This window comes from Mauremys reevesii, linkage group 2 (assembly GCF_016161935.1).
Source record: "Mauremys reevesii isolate NIE-2019 linkage group 2, ASM1616193v1, whole genome shotgun sequence".
Classification (NCBI taxonomy): Eukaryota; Metazoa; Chordata; order Testudines; family Geoemydidae; genus Mauremys; species Mauremys reevesii.
In genome coordinates, this window is record NC_052624.1 from 26,599,015 (window position 1) to 26,615,091 (window position 16,077).

Below are 16,077 nucleotides of genomic sequence, written 5' to 3' on the forward strand. Positions count from 1 at the left end.
TATCCATTTATTTAGGCTACCCTGCCATGAGCTCCTGGAACGTACATGTCACTGGTACTTTGCCTCTACCCTCCAACTTCCTGGCACAGATCTCATCCTAAGGGTGATTTGATTAAAAAATTATTAGTAAGAAGATTATAATCTGAATTTATCCTATTGGACTAACAACGTTTGTTTTCTTACTTAAAACTTGTTCGTGTTACCCAGTAAAGCACTAATACCCAGTAAAGACACAACGATTTTTGTCATGGTCATTACAGTGCTGTGAAATGTTTACACAGCTGCTAATCTCCCACCAGTCCTTTATAACATTCTTTTATTTATATGCTAACCAGTAACTTCAGTAACAATTAAGAAGCATGTTCCTGTCAGCTGGATAATTAAATGCCAAAAAACTCACCACTCAATATGTAATTCACTCAATATCTTGTTGTTTGAAGGAACTAGTGTTCACAAATAGGATGGATTGAATTCCTAACAACATCTGGCATGAGCAATGGACTTGGCCCTTACAATAATAGCATTACGGTCATGGCAGGAATGACAGCTAAATGTAGGGAGATGGATGGGGCTTTTCTCTGAAGAGGCAGATTCATGGTTGCAGCCTAATGAATCAGTATGTTGTAACCCCTGGTCATGTACATACTGGCCTGTTGGAAGTGACAACCTACATCAGGAGGTCCAGAGTAAATTGTAGCTGTCAGATCTAATGGAGAAGGATGCTGGCTTCTAAGTTACTGGGAAAGCTGAGTATAGTTTCCATTCCAATAATCTGGATCAAAACACTTCCTGATCACATTGGTCAATTTATTCTGTCACTTAATTAAACAAAAACCATTACAAATCTTCTCAATAAGAAAGAATTTTTAACCTTGAGAATCAGGTCTAGATGTTAGCTATCAAGTGAAGTTACTTATATTGTGGGACCTGGATTTATTTATCCATAAGTAAGCCCTGGTTTTTTTCCCTGCAAATCAGTGGCCTGATTCTGCAACATACCAAGTCCCTTCAATATTGAAGCCAATGGGAGCCAAGAAGTACAAGCCAGGAGGCACTCAGCAATATCATAGAGCTGAATGCATGGGGTGTTATTAACATTATCCCTTAAAGCACAAACACTTCAGATGACGATGAAATTCTTGAAAAAATGTTTAAATTAATATAATGAAAATTGTATTTCCTGGCCCCATATAAGCTTCTAAACAATGAAGGGGAAGTGTATCCATGACATAACGACAAAAGGAAAAGATTATTTTTGTAATTGTTCTCAGTTTGGAAATTTAACTATCAGATATTGCTGGATTTTTAAGGGAACCTAGGAAGTAGAACAGAAATAATAGATTTTTGTATGTATAATATTGACATTTGTCAATATGATTCTTATTTTCTTTTCTTTTTTGAACTGAAGTACATTTATTAGCTGAAGTCCAGAAGTAACAATGAGTGAGTAGTATGGGTTGAATAGCCTTGTCCCTGGATAAATTAATTCAGTTTATATGTGTGTCTATTATTAACATTCCTCTGCTTCAGTGAAATGTATTGTACTGAATTGTAAAATTCCTAAACCATAATCCATTATTCTGTCCATCATAATATATGCCACAAATCTCCACAGAGTATCTGTTAACCAACCTCAGGATTATACAAATTTGTAGGTGTCTGCTGATAATGTGCATTGACTGAGTGATGCAACTCTGCCCCTTGGTTTCTCTGTCTCTCAGCACTCTCTTAAAAAGATGATCATTTGTCTCGGGAGAAAGGTTGTTTCCTAATGAGATGGATGGATGGATAGATACATACATAGATTAGATAGATAAAGGAAATGTACATAAATTCCTGAGGGATACAGAAAGTGTGGTTTCAAGAAGACTATCAAATTAGAATGCATTATATAGTGACTGCATTTTGCCACAGAAACTGTTGTATCGGCTTTGTATTTTGAAAGAGCCAGACAGTATTAGTTTTTTTCAGTTTCATTAGTAGTTATTCCTCTAGGAAAGAATCCTATATCAGACATTATGTTACAAATTGCTACATCATGAGCCAATGTGTATTTGTCTGCAGGGAAAATTTGTTTTTATTCATAATCTGCACTACAAATCACAAGTCTCATAAGACTGGCAAAGGTGTTGGTTATTCACAAAGAAAAACTTTTGTTGGCTGTTTTTAAACGTTCGTTACATTGTGTTCTGTTCATTGCATTGTAATTAAAGTGGCTAAAAATATGTATCTTTAGATCATGAGGTCTCTGGGGCAGGGACAGTCTTCTATTTTTTAATTTGCCTGTATAGTACCTAGAACAAGGGGGCTCTGTTCCTTGGTCAAGGGAATCAAAAGTAAATAAAACAAATATTAAATAGTATATATAATACATGTATTCCATTAACAACATCAACAGAGATGGGCAGAGAGCAAGTGTCATGAGGTGCTCAATAGAGCTGGTCAAAAAACAGATTTTCCATTCTACCCAAAATCTGCCATTGGTTTCCTGGGTGTCCTTGGGCAAGTAACATCCCTTCCTGGTGCCTCTGTTTCCTTATCCATAAAATGGGAATCATAATAATCCTGGCCTCCTTTATAAAGCATTTTTGAGATCTACTAATGAAAAGTGCTATATCAGAACTAAGTATTACTCTTATTTACTAACTCATCCTGTACTGGAATGAAAGGCAATTTTTTTAAAAAAAATTGCAACACAACATTTTTAAAAATAGGTTCAGGTCAATCAGTGTTTCACTTTGATTTCTACTTTAAAAAAGAGATTAAATTTCAAAATAAGTGTTTTGAAACAAAGGAAAATTTTCTGGAAATGTTGAAATGGAACAGTTTGACATTTTGTAAATTTTTTCCATTTTTTTCCCAAACCAATATATCCTCAAATTGTTAGGATTTTTGTAAAAAAGATATGTTTCATTGAAACAGCATCCTCTAGCAGAGAACTGTTTCAGTGAAAATTTTCTGGCCAGCTCTAGTGCTCAGCACCTGGAGAGATCAGTCCCCCTCATTGCATTTCCCACAGTGACAAGTGAATTCCATTGACTATCACTAAGCTCCTGTTTAAAAAAAAAAACCTTAGGGCTAACAGGAGTGTACAGGGCATGTCATCACAGTTGGGTTCTTCCTCTTGCCTCCAGAGAGGTGGGTCTTCAGAGGTGTTTTTGTTAGTTCTTCCAAGGTATTGATATAAATGGGAGTAAGTTTGTGACAGTACAGTCTCACTGAGGGGCAAATGGCTCCAGGGCCGCCTGTGGGGGGAGGCAAGTGGGGCAATTTGCCCCAGGCCCCGCAGGGGCCTCCACGAGAATGCTTTGGCCCTGGCCCCACCTCCGCCTTCCCCGGGGTGGTGGTTGGGGAGGGGATGTTGGGGGTGAGGTGAGGGGACATGGAGCAGGATGGGTCGGGGATTCTGAGGGGGGCAGTTGGGGGGCAGGAACTGGATGGAGTTCGGATTGGGGGCAGGGCCAGGCTGTTTGAAGAGGCACAGCCTTCCCTACCCTAAAGCTCATTCAGCAGTTTGAGGCTTGCAGACAGCTATTTAACACAAAGAGCCAAGCTGTTATCTTTTCCATGGGGGAGGGATCACATGAGAAGAGCAATATCCTACACCACCTACCTCCTTCCCAACCCTACCAAAGGAGACCCACCTCCCCTGCATTCCCCGAGGCTGCAGAGGTTCTTCAGGTAATTCAGTGGTTCTCAAACTTTTGTACTGGTGACCCCTTTCACACAGCAAACCTCTGAGTGTGAGCCCCCCACCCTTATAAATTACAAACACTTTTTAAATATATTTAATACTATTATAAATGCTGGAGGCAAAGTGGGGTTTGAGGTGGAGGCTGACAGCTCGCGACCCCCAGTAATAACTTAATGACCCCTTGAGGGGTCCCAACTCCCAGTTTGAGAACCTCTGGGTTAATGTAATTTTATCACCCTGTGTTCATTCACATGCATGTGCTATTTTGAACATTTCAGTTTTCATAACATAGGCTCATCCCAGATTCTGGAACAAGCTCAAATGCTCAGTTCGTGGAGTATGTACATAAGCTATACTAAAGACAAACCCACAGTAACCGTCTCCAGTTTATGAGGGACTCCATGGAGCCAGTCTCTAAGAAACAGATACATTCATGGAGGTTAAGTCCATTAATGGCAATTAGCCAGGATGGGTAAGGAATGGTGTCCCTAGCCTCTGTTTGTCAGAGGGTGGAGACGGATGGCAGGAGAGAGATCACTTGATCATTACCTGTTAGGTTCACTCCCTCTGGGGCACCTGGCATTGGCCACTGTCGGTAAGCAGGATACTGGGCTGTATGGACCTTTGGTCTGACCCAGTATGGCTGTTCTTATGTTACGTCCTAACGTTAATGAACCCAAAGTTATGGAGACAGATATGAGTCAAGGAAGCCAGCAGAGTATCAGAAACCTGGAAAAATCTCTGACTGGATGGGCTCAGGCGTTTGGTCACAAGCTGAGGTGGTTCAAAAGTTTTGGATTTTTTTTAAGCAGAATTTTTTTATTGTTTATTTAAACAGTCAAACCCAGCAAGCAGCAAATATTTGGCCACACACTTCTGAAACCCCAAACCATGTTCAGGTTTTGGCAGACTAATTTCAGCTTTTCAATTAAAAAACAACAACAAATTTTGAAGGAAAGCAGACATTGTCCGTGATTTTTTCTGCTTTTTAAAAACCCCTAGTTTTCGATCCAAAAAAAGTTTTGACGGAAAATATTTGTCCAACCCTTTTAATGAGCTTTAGTGCTTTTTAGCACTAGCTGATGCTGAGAACCAGTGATACTTTGTAAAAGCGACTTGAAAAGTTTTCTCAAAACGGTTTGTGCTGAGATGGGGAAGGTTTTTAAATGTTTATTTTTCCCAGGGCTGCCCGGGGGGTGGGGGTAGGGGGAGGGAGTGGGGCAATGTGCCTCGGGCCCCGCAGGGGCCCCCATGAGAATATAGTATTCTATAGTATTGCAACTTTTTTTATGGAAGGGGCCCCTGAAATTGCTTTGCCCCAGGTCCCCTGAATCCTCTGGGCGGCCCTGAATGGCTCTAGAATTCACTCCCCAGTTTGACTCACCAGAGGCCAGATACAGCAATATTTTAGGCATGCTTTCTGACACACCTGCTTTTTAGGCTATTCTGGGGATAAGAAATGAGGGAAATTGGACTAGACTCTAGAGGATGTAAAAGGCAAGACTATGGAACAGGAGTCTGTGGTTTAAAACAAATAAAAGGAAGTTCTTCTTCACACAGCACAACCTGCAGAACTCCTTGCCTGAGGAGGTTGTGAAGGCTAGGACTATAACAGGGTTTAAAAGAGAACTAGATACATTCATGGAGGTTAAGTCCATTAATGGCTATTAGCCAAGATGGGTAAGGAATGGTGTCCCTAGCCTCCGTTTGTCAGAGAGTGGAGATGGATGGCAGGAGAGAGAACACTTGATCATTACCTGTTAGGTTCACTCCCTCTGGGGCAGCTGGCATTGGCCACTGTCAGCAGACAGGATACTGGGCTGTATGGACCTTTGGTCTGACCCAGTATGGCCATTCTTATGTTCTTATGTGGCAGGGACAGTCTGCCTTGTAGAGCTTTGTTTGAAAATGTCAGCCTAAAACTACAAAGCTGGCTATGGGATTAGGACACTCAAAGGGAATTGAACAATCAAATCCCTGAAAGTATCTGAAAATATCATACTTACTTTTTTTGGTATTATTTATGGTTTTCAAGCTTTGTGATATGGATAGTGTGTGAGATAAACACAATCCATAACACCAGCATAAAGGACACAGCTCAGCACTGTTGGGACCACTCCCTGTGCATGAATGCCCCCACTGAAGTGAATGGGAGCTCTGTGCATAAGGCCTGCAGAATTCAGTTACTGCATGTGTTGGTGAGGTCACTTGTTCCAAGAAAGAGACAAGAACCCAAGGGCCTGAATTCAGATCCCTGACTGTAATTACCCACTGCGGGAGCTAGAAGGGAGGGAGAGCATGTTGCCAAGTGGATTATTATGATAAAGTGTTTGCTGTATTATTTATTAATGCAAGATGATTAGTGGGCCAGATTCTGCCCATTAACTCCATGTGCTTTGCAGTGATCTGAATTTTGGTGCCTGGCTTTATGCAGCTGTATTTGAAAATTTTGGCTATTGGGTGTGAGCTCTGGGGGAAATGCAGCCATTAGATCATGACTCTGAAGAAGACATAGCTCCTGTGCCCAGCCAACTCCCCTTAAAGTTCAACCTTAATTACAGATAGAGAGGATCAACTCATGGCAGCCAATTTTTTTAATAGTATCTTGTGTAATCATAAATGAGAATATTCTGGCAATCATCTTTGAGGGTTGTGAGCATATCTCCTATATGCAAATTAAGGAGTGACTGTGTGTTATCTAATATATTTTAATAGTTGTAGTCATAGGGGCTGGAACTAGAGGTGCTGGGGATGCTGCCGCACCCCCTGGCTTGAACTGGTTTCCATTATTTACAGGGTTCACGGTTTGGTTCAATGGCTCTCAGCACCCCCCCTATACAAATTGTTCCAGTACCCCAGTTGTAGCTGAACAGTAAATGAACTAGTTTGCCAATATCTTTAAAATGCAGAGATTAAAATGTCTTGAACGCTGATCTGACTTTAACTGTCCACACTTCTTCTAATCCTTGAAGTGGATTATTGTAATATTCCGTGGAATGGCATCCCAGATCCTGTTAATTGAAAATTGGAGTTTATTGAAAGTGCCATGTCTACAAAATTAAAGAGATTAAAGCCCAGGAGTACTTTAAACTGCTTCTTAAGAGCTTACATTAGTTGCCAATGCAATTTCTGAATTGTTAAAATTTCATTACATTACAAATGCCTTATACTGGAATGGAAGAGAAAGGTGGCTTTACTACTTTGTATCCTTCTACCATTCCTTAAGAGGGGCTGCAGAGTTTTAAATTATGAAATCTATCTATCTATCAAATTCATGCCTATATCCCCAAAGGCAGTGGCTTGCTCCTCCCCTATTCAAGTATCGCTGTGAGGATTTAGAGGTTGTAGGGCAGAGCTGTCTCTGTATTTGGCAGCAGAGAGCATGGTGGTCCCTTTCCATTTATAACTAGTGTCAAGTGGTTGCCACAGAAGGGCAAATTCCTCCCAAGATGTCCTGCTGCATGTATTGAAAAGAGATTTCACAGTATGTCACTCCTCAGACTTTCTTTAATGTTTTGCTGCACAGTGGTCACCTGATCGTATCCAGCATAAAGATCCAATGTAATCATTAGGATGTGGACTCAACTGGATCAAACCAGGAGACAGATAGACAGAACTAGGAGGTGGCACAGAGAGGTTCTGCAGGGAATGCTCACGCTTGAGGTGTAAAATGTAGTCCAAAGTTTGATTTTGTTGTTCACTAACACAACAAACTCAGGAATGGGGGAAGTTTGGATATAATGTGTATATACTTTGTTCAGAGCAGGGAAGCAACTTATTCTGCTTATATCTAAATCACTTGATTTTCTTACATTTATTATATATAAGATATACATATAATCTTACATTTGTAATATAACATTATTTGTAGCCTTCTGTACTGATTTCACCTACTCAATGGATTTTTAGCAGGATCAAGCTATGCTGTTCCAGAAATCAGCAGTTCCATTTAGGTTTAGGATTGTGCTATTACAAACATCTAATGACTCGCATTTCAAGGACCAGCTTCATACCTGTTGTACAAGTGTGATGCAACTGTAATTGTTGTGGCTTTCCTTTCTCTGCACTGCATCCATCTACAAGGGCAAATGCTGGGGTTATTTGGAGTTATTTTGCAAAGCAGAAATGATACACATTACATAAAGAATACACAGTGTGCCCTTTCATGGAGATACTACTGTTGTTCTTTCTTGTTTTGCTTACCTTAATCTAAAGTTAACTGTTAAGTTCACAGCATACACACAGTGATAAAAACATAAATATCTTTCTGGAAAGCTGCACTATAATACTATTTTATTTCTGAGAATTCAGAAAGATAAACACAAGAACCCCAAAACAGGGAGTTCCCTAAGGCAGAGAGGCGCAACTCACCAACATTACCTTTAAGCTGTCTCTTTCCACGCTGACTCTGATCACGCACTTCCCCAATGAGCCCCCTAGCCTGCAAATAGGATCAAGAAACTACATCACCTGAAGGTATGTCTACACTCTAGCTGGGAGCATACTTTTCAGAATGGGCAGACAGACACGTTAGCTGCGTTCAAGCCAGTGCACTAAAAATGTCAGTGTGGCTGTAGTGGCTTGGGCTACTGGCCTAGTATAAACCTGCCCACCAGCTGCTTATGGCCCAGTCAGCACACAACTGCAGTCCATGTGACATCCTCAGGGCCATACAGGTAGTATATATATTGTGTGGATGCTGCCCACATAACACATGCAGCCCACAGTGGTAAATAGATTGAGAACCACTGGTGTAGAAATACCCTAAAAGTGATAGCTTGCAGTTCCAGCATCGTCCTCAATACTCCATTCAAACCATTCCTACTGAAAGTATAGTGTTGTTCCTTGTGTAATGGAGAATATAGCAAGGAGAATTCCACTGAATTTAATGAAGTTGCATCCACTTACATCACACTTGAATTTTTGTCCTCTGTGTGGATGTGAAGTACTGAAAGAGTCTATCAGCTCCACATTTTGGGTTAGGCTCAAAGATATTTAGTCAAGGAATATGTAAACTTTATTTGACATCATGATGCATTATTTTTATAATATTGCAGATGCACATTCAAATTATCATTTTGGGAACTTCCTCACAGACTGAAGGAGACAAATTAATTTCTGTCCTGGATTGTCTCCAAAATCCCATGAAGTGACACCAAAGATGAACGTCACACAATTTAATTATTTTAACTGGGAATATCAGCAGTTGGAGGGATTTAAAAACATTTACTCTTAGACAGCCCTACTCTATACGAAGTAGACCTCGTTCATGCATTTGCTGACAATTCCTGACATCTGCTATATAGTTAAATTTCCTCCCTCCCCTTCCTTCTCCTCTCCCCCCCACCCAAAAAAAATTAAAACGCTTCAGGACCTGTTCCTGGCATTGCTGCTCTCCAGTACAGAATTACAGCATGTTCCAATTTAGCTCTCTTATTGCAGTGCCAGCAACAATTTTAAATAAATATCATTGCTTGCAGTCTTTTGTGTGCAATTAATTGAAAGCTACAGGGGAAAACTTCATATCCCATGGTGTTCTGAAAGGAACAGTTGTCCCTTTAAAGGTTTTATTCCACTGTTTCTTCTGTTGCTGAAAAATTCTGGAAAATAAAGCTTGAGTAACAGTCCTAATTTCTGTTCTGACTATGGGTGTGGGGAGGGTTGTAATTACAATGATTTGTTGTTAAATTAGATGCCAAAAAGTAAAAGACTGCATGAGAGCAGTAGAAGGACATTTTAAACCAGCATAAATTGCCAGAGTCTATAATTTTAAAGAGAAACTGTCAAGTTTCTCTTTAACAATGTTTAAAAGGGGACTGGATATATTCATGGTGGCTAAGTCCATAAATGGCTATTAGCTAGGATGGGTAAGAATGGTGTCCCTAGCCTCTGTTCGTCAGAGGATGGAGATGGATGGCAGGAGAGAGATCACTTGATCATTGCCTGTTAGGTTCACTCCCTCTGGGGCACCTGGCATTGGCCACTGTCGGTAGACAGATACTGGGCTAGATGGACCTTTAGTCTGACCTGGTACGGCCATTCTTATGTTCTTATGTTCTTAAGTACCATTTTTATTAGTTGTGTTTACCATCCTGTTGTAACACTCTCTGAGAAGCCTCAGCATAAATATTTGTTTCCTTTAATAAGTGCCATTCCTTTCTGTCTCCTCTCTTATTCCCAATGGAATTTAAATTTATGAAGCTTTACTATTTACTTCCCCCTTTGTGTACCAACATTATCAATATGTCAGCCTGTTTCTGGGAATTGTTTTGTGATACGTAACTTATCGTGCTTGTCCTTTGGTTCTGCAGCAGCAAAGTATAACACATTGCAGGTCATGCAGTAAGTGGCTAGATGCACAATGACAAAGAGTATATTGTACATTATATTTAGCTTATTACAACTTTAGGTGAAATCAGATTTGGTACTCAACCAATTTCAGTGTCAGAAAATACTGTATTTTCAGAGTTAACTAGTACAAAAAAATGGGGGTAAAGTATTTTTATAGATTGCTAATTATAACTGGGGCCAGATTGTCATTTCCTATTGGAAAAATACGCAGGAAGGGACCGGGGGAAATACAGTTTCATGTACATTGCCAAACCTTTTCCCCTTGAAAGAGCAGTCCCTGGATTTTATCTGGGTGAGGCCTCACAGCCCTGCAGAAAATGAAGACAGAGCCATCTCTATGAAAGGTTCTGTGCAGTATGCTCTTGTAAAAGATGGGCTGGTAATGGCTGGGTTCCTCCATGAGTGCAGTGTAGCAACCACAGAGATGCACCCAAAGAGAATTAGTTCAATCTGTATCACTCTTGACCAGATTCCTGCCTGCAAATCTGGAAGGGCTGCAGGGGATAGTGCAACTGAGATCAGCTAGTCCACAGCTGTTCCCCTCTCCAGACCTTCACGCTGTCAAAAGGCCCTTTGACCAATAGAAGGACAACTCTGAGGCCCACAAGGGGTGGAGAAACCCCTACTTCAGCATAGAGAAAGGCCTCTCTGGTTACGGGCCCCTCTGCATGTGTAAAACTCCGATTAACTCAAATGGACCAGGACTGCGTGGTCATGGCCTATATCAATACAGTGGGTGTTTTATGACACCTGTGGCAGATTTTTCATGACTTTTTATAAACAATGTTAGCAAATATTCTCACATTCATTACTGAAAAAGTTTTGAAATGTTTTATTGAAAAAAGAAGCTTTTGAGTAAATAAAATATTTTGATCACCTGAATAAAAATTTAATGAAAGAGGAAAATTGGTCCATTTTGAACCCTGTAAGTATTGAAATATTTTGCAAAAAATTGTTTTAATTTTTCATCAAGTTCTAGAAAAAATGAATTTGTAAATGCTTTATTAGTTTAAAAAACCTCATAAAATATGTTGGGTAAATTGAAGAATCAGTTATCACTACCTAAAGAGGATTTCGTCAAGAAATTCATATTTGGCATGCTTAAATAGGATCTTTACTTCCATAAGTACGTGTAGAGTCACTACTCCATCTAACTGTGTCTACACTGCAATCAGAGGGTGATTTCAGCTTGTGTAGGCACATACCGGTGCTAACTTTAGCTAGCATGGCTAAAAATAGCAGTGAAGACACAATAGTATGGGCTTCAGCATGGGTCGAACAAGCCTGCCCAGAATCTGGAGTATATATTTGCATTGCTACCCCATGCCAGTGTTCATGCCACTGTGTCTTCACTGCACAGGTTATTAATATGTAAAGTGATGAAGAAATCTGGGCTTTGAAACTCAATTTTAACAGACACAGAAAGAATTTTTAAAAATCTGAATTTTGTTACCTTTGGGAACTCAGTCACAACTCCACCTAATTTAGGTTAAATAAATTTCACCTTTATTTATACAATTTCAGACAGAGTTATTGTCACTTATAGTGTCTGGACATATATTTATGACAGACAAATAATATCAGACAAGACAGATTGGTAAATGGGCCCAAATTACCACATTCTGGGGCATCGGGAAATTCTTCCACCTTCCTTGCTAGTCATCCCCTTCTCTGATCCATTGCTCTGGTCCTTCAGTCCTGTTGTTCAGTTTCTGGTCCGGTGTTTATCCAGTTTGTGCCCATGTTCACTTAGATCTTTTATACATTTTTACATTACAGATTAAGTTATGTTTATCCAGTTGGCTTTTAGCACATCAGTCCTTTGGATTGTGGATAACCAATACATTACTCATGAACAGGCTTCAAATACCCAACTTCTGTATTTTTTCTGATGATTTTGCAAGTTCTGGGTCATGTTGTTTTCTGTCACCCTGCTCTGGGTTTTCCCAGGAAAAGGGTTTTTTTAATTTATTATTGCAGTTTGTGTACCTTTTACTTACATCTTCCAACACAACGTGTTACCTTTGTTCTCTCAGCAATAACATTTTAAGCAGATTAGCAATTCTTTGTAAAAGAAGGATTGGCAAAAACCACATTTATGCCATCAAGGACTTGGCCTCAGTGTTTCCTCATGTATACTCATTCACTACAAATAATTACAAATCATTAAATATATAGCTATCAAAGCTCTTAATCTTACCATTAACATTCTTCATTTTATATTTCAATGTTATATGTCAGTATATGTTACTCTGAGTTACCCTTAAGACAGAAACAGGAGGAGGAGTTATGGAAAACGTTGTTTTTTTCATGTCAACATTTCTTATCTTACATGTTTTTATGATTATTATTTCAAAGTCCAGTTTTGTTTGTGAATTATTACAAAGAAATGTTATTCAAAATGTTCATGTGAATGCACTTTAAGGGGTGGCTCAGTTTTAGGACCTTGATATTTAGCTGCTTTTGGCCAATGTGATACTGAACTTGTCAGATCTCATATATCTTTACATTTCAAATTTAGGAGGCATGATTGAGTCATTTAAGTACACAGACAAGGAGCCACCAACTCTTCCTGCAGAAAGTACAAAGAATGAGGTCATTGATTAGAGATTTGACAAAAGTGAAGGGAACTGAAAAAATGTACCGGCATAAGGAGTCATTCTCTTTAACCCATGATTGCAGGCTACTTGGTTTACAACAAAATTAGCAATTCAGACAAAATCTCTGCCATGTCACTGAACCCAAAAAAGTATCTCCATGAACATGTATGCATCTTACACTCCACCCTTATGAAATGACTGAAAAATTCACTCATTCATACAAAGTTGTTAGACAAAAGGTTGAGTAGCAAATGCAATATCAAAAATACTACATATTAAATGTTTCAGTCATTCACAAGTAAAATTATTCATATAAAGTTATTAAAATAAAAGGTTAACTTTTGCAGGACTAAAACCACAAAAAAAATATGGAGATGCACCAACTGTGAATAGCTGTATTTACCAGCATTTTCCTTGTATAAAATTATTTTTTCTTACATTGTTAGATGGAGTTATAGTTCTGATGCTATTCACCAACATGAAGTTCCAAAATATTGCAGGTTCTTTGGGGCAGGGACCATCTCTTTGTCTGTGTTTGTAGAGTGTCTAGCACCATGGGACTCTGCTTTATGACTGGGGCTCCTCAGCAGCAGCACAATACATTGATACTTGGATCAGTGGATTTGGGAGGCTATGAACTTCAGAGCAGAATTCAGATATGGTCAGTGAAGTATGCTAACTTCATTTGACAATATAATGCAATATAGCCCTTAATGACAAGAAATAGAATCGGATATATACACAGAGACAACCACAGTAATCAGCAGGGATCAAATAAATGACCTCCAGTACTAAAAGCCCACTTGATGAAGGGATATTCTTTAGGTGTGAGAAAACAGCAAATTGTAGCCATGTACTTTACCCTAAAATGTCGACGCCAATTATGTTACCTACAAATTTGCGTGGGGCTTTTAGCGCCTTGAGCACAAGCCTGCCAATTATGGTAGCCTATGATAGCGCTTCTAATTTAACAAAAGGATAACAAGGTTGTGGCCCGCTCCAAAGGAATTGTCAGGGTGTTACCCGGGGGCTTGTCTCCAACCCACAGAGTGCTTCCCAGACACAGATACAGCCTTCCACACAAGCAGAAATTCTTCAAACACAAAATAATTATTTATTTAACAGAAATTAAAAAAAATACAGAGAGTTTAATAAAGCAAGAAAAGATACATAGGATTTAATAAAACACAGTAGTTCCAATGCAAAATTCATATAAATATCCCACATACACAAAGGCTTTTAGTCTTAGTGTTACAGTCTAACCGCAGACTTAATACAATGTAGTTTACGTGGCCTCTATATACACATATGAAAAACCATCATTATATTCACAGATTAAAAAAGAAAACATTTACTTAACATTAACACTTAACAGTAAACATTTAACATTTACTATCTAACATTTAATATTTAACATCCCCTGAGCACTGGCCAACCGGTCGCAGGATGGGCAGGGGAGATCTCATTTAGAAGCAGGCATACAACTTTATTAACAGACATACCCAGGCACTCTTAAAGAAAATAATTTTTAAAATTAGACTTACACTCTCACACCAAAATCCCTCTACTCATCTTAGGTCTTTCTGCTCTGCCAATATAAATGATGAAGATATCTGCACCTGGAGAAGCTGGTTGTTGCTGACGGGTCATGGTGGTTACCTGCCAGAACAGCCACAGTAGAGGCGATTAGCTGCTTCGTAGCTGCCTTAGATGATGCTGCCCTCTAGCAGGTTCTCTGCTGTTGCTCCTGCAGGTAGCCGCTTGATTGAGTTGCTATGGAAGCCATTGCCGTGGTGACTTTTAGAATTCTGCTGCTGTTGCTGCTGCTTCTTCTTGAGGCTTCTGATCTTCACAAACCCTCAAAACCCCTACACCTTCATCCTGCTGTCACCTTATATACTGGTTGCTCTCTCAAGATCAGTTTGTCTCCACCAATCAGCTTCTAGCTTTTCTAGCACCTCCCTATTACATCAGACCTACTTTTAGAAAGCAGTGCTCCTTCCTCTGAGTTGCTGGAACCTTTTGAAATTTTCCATTCTCTAAATTTAAACTATGTCATCTCTGTATCCATCATTTTGGTCCACCATGTTGGATTTTCTAAATTTAAACTATCATTAATTTATACTTAATATTAGAACTAATTACTATTTTATGCAAATCAGAGTGTCCTGATACTGTCCCCACCTTAATTATGTCAATTGGGAGAAGTGAATTTCACAGTGTTTTTAAACCCCCTCTGAGGTTTTCCTGCAAGCTTGTGTTACGGTGCTGCACGGTATTTCAGAACGTTCAAAGCAAAAATCTCCTGTTACAGTACTAGCCACTAGATAGAAAGCTGAACTCAGGCTCTTGGCTCCTTAGCACAGAAAATTCACTTCCTTCTATGTCGTCCATAAGATTAGAAACAGCCACTAGACATGGACTCTTTTCCATTGTAGTCTGTTGTGTACAAATACTGCTTGTTCATGTTGATATCATTTCTGGCACTCCTGAAGCTGTTTTATCTTTATCCTCTACACTTGTGCAGAGAATGACCAAGAGCAGCTTATAACAAACAAAAGGAAGAAGGAGAGAGAATGGCTGGCAACAAAAGGATTCATGCCAAAGCAACAAGAGTTTAGATCAAGATCCCACATGCTCACAGCATCCTGTGATAATATACATAGAGTCTCTTCTACCTCAAACCCACTATATAGATCTCTGGAGGTCTAAGTAAAGGGGGAGTCTGTTGATATGGTACGGATTGGACATTTACAAAAAGAGCAAAAGATGCCTCCAATGGCAGGCTTGTTTGTTTGTTTTTTCCATTTTCTTTTAAATGATCACAATAAATGTGATTATGCAGATACATTAATATAATTCATGGTGAAGGAAGTGTGTGTGAGAGAAGCAAGAGAGATGAAGTGATTTAACCCAGTAGAAATCATTTAATTGATTTGTATTCACAGAGCCTATTTTTTCTAAGATACACCTTTTAACTCATCTGCAACCTATGTAAATTATTCATTTGAGATTTTTTTCCTTTACTTTCCCCTTCTGAATAATTCAGTTCAGACTTAATGGTTACTGTTCATGGAGGAGAAACTAACTTTGTTCAGCATGTAGGCCACTAAGTTCATGCCAATTTTGTTTTCGACCTGCTTCTGCTACCATTAAAATGAATAGCAAAATTCCCACTGGTTTCAACAGAAGCAGGATTTGACCATTTGTGGAATTCTCTAGGGTGCTCCTATTTTATGGGCCAAACTGAAGAAACGCTGATCACCTGTAATCCCATGGAATTGGATGGTCCATTTCTAAGGTCCTTCCTCGGGATCTGGTTTTGAGTGGGTGTTGTCTTGGCACACAGGGTTGTGAGGTGGTGTAAGAAACCTTCCCCCCTTTCCTCACCTCACACAAGAACCAGAGTAGCAGCCAGTCCTCATGCTTGAA